Source organism: Pyxicephalus adspersus, unplaced genomic scaffold (genome assembly GCF_032062135.1).
Source record: "Pyxicephalus adspersus unplaced genomic scaffold, UCB_Pads_2.0 Sca5594, whole genome shotgun sequence".
NCBI classification, from domain to species: domain Eukaryota; kingdom Metazoa; phylum Chordata; class Amphibia; order Anura; family Pyxicephalidae; genus Pyxicephalus; species Pyxicephalus adspersus.
This window is the reverse complement of record NW_027322595.1, coordinates 1-1,684: the sequence shown is the minus strand read 5'-3', so window position 1 is coordinate 1,684 and position 1,684 is coordinate 1. Positions and strand designations below refer to the sequence as shown.

At 35.4% G+C, this 1,684-nt stretch overlaps 1 long non-coding RNA gene across 1 annotated transcript; it reads left to right on the top strand.

The window, feature by feature from the left end:
* Positions 1–179: 179 nt before the first annotated feature.
* Positions 180–1,225, top strand: LOC140321492 (uncharacterized). Its single transcript, XR_011918960.1, has 2 exons — positions 180–674; positions 974–1,225. It is a non-coding gene; the product is annotated as an uncharacterized lncRNA (long non-coding RNA).
* Positions 1,226–1,684: the final 459 nt, after the last annotated feature.

Here is a 1,684-nt window from a genome sequence, read left to right as displayed (position 1 = left end):
GTTGGTTACTTTTTTACGAACGATTTTTTGCCCAATCGATCGTTCGTCGTTCGATTGGAACGATAAAAATTGGAAGTGTGTACGCACCTTTACAGCATTGGCTAAAATATGACCCTTTTAGATTGTCAGGAAGAATATTAGTGTCATGCAACTTGTTCTACCAAGTGGTGTTGCCCCAGAACTATGCAGGGAATATACAGCATTTTGAGGAACCCCTAGCAACATCTGGTTGAGAATGGATGCGGTAGTTCCCAGTCTTTTCTATTACAAAAATCAAAACTCAGAAATGGACGGTGCTAATAACAATGCATATTATTCATTTAAACCCAGTACGCAATATAATAAATTATAAACTCACATGCAGTTGAAACACTTACTTTGTGATTATCTTTTATCATTGCCTTTTTCCCATCTATGCCGTTTTCCCATTACTGAGTTTAAATGAGTAAAGCAATAATTAGCATGTGATGCTATGAAATAATACAAATTGGGAATAACACTTAGTTTACCATAATTTGATACAATGGATCTTATGAATTGTATCTATGTTTTTAGCATTCCAGAAAAAAATCTGATTAAGAATTACTGCCGGAATCCAGATGGAGAACCAAGGCCATGGTGCTTTACTACTAGCCCAAACAAGCGGTGGGAATACTGCAATGTTCCGCGCTGTAGTGAGTTCACTTTCCCTAATATGATAATAACATTAACATAGTGTTTTTTTTTACAGTACTGCATGAAAATTACATTTACCGTATAAGGCCTATATTGTTTTCTAAATGTGATTTTTATTATTATTATTATTTTTACTGTTTCTTTAAACTGTATATACCCCCCAATCCTTGCATGTTTTTTTTTTATTTTTTTAAGTTTTATTGCATTTAAAAGTTCTTCAATTTCTATAAATTTTATGAGAAAATGTAGAATATACCCTAAATTATTTTTTTAAAAATGTATATTTTCTATTTTAAAGCTTCTAATCCTCCTCCATCACCACCGGGACTGCAATGTTTGTCTGGCAATGGTGAGTCATATCGAGGAAATATCGCTGTCACAGTATCGGGAAAAACTTGTCAGGCTTGGAATTCACAGGAACCCCATCTACATTCCAGAACTCCAGAGAACTACCCCTGCAAGTAAGATATTGTAACCTGCATTTAGATTGAATCCATACCATTCCAGTAGTAGGTGGCAACAGGCCTGCACTTTAAAGCACTAAATAAAATGATGTTGAAAGAATTAAGTAGCACTTTAGTATAGATTTTCCCTGTTTCTGTGTAACAGAGCTATGAACATTAACATTTGCCTGTACCTGTAAGTATGAAGAACGATGGCCTTCATGTAGGGTTATAGAGGAGTGTAGTTATTAAGTTAATTGCTATTGCACGCTGTTGCATTTGATTAACATTTACTTTGACCATGTCAGTCTATTGTTAGAGAAAATTGTGTATGTTTCATATAACAAGGATAAAAAAATTCTAGTTTCCTAATACTATACAAGGTGAAAGATACTGTGCAGATGTGCAGCCAGCATTGTCACTTTTGTTGCTGGTAAAACCAATGTGTTGCATCAATAAATGTATGCTGATGACACCCAAATTTATCTGTCCACCCCTGACCTGTCTCCCTCAGTCCTGGATAAGGTCTCATGCTGCCTGTCGGCCATCTCATCATGGATGTCTGA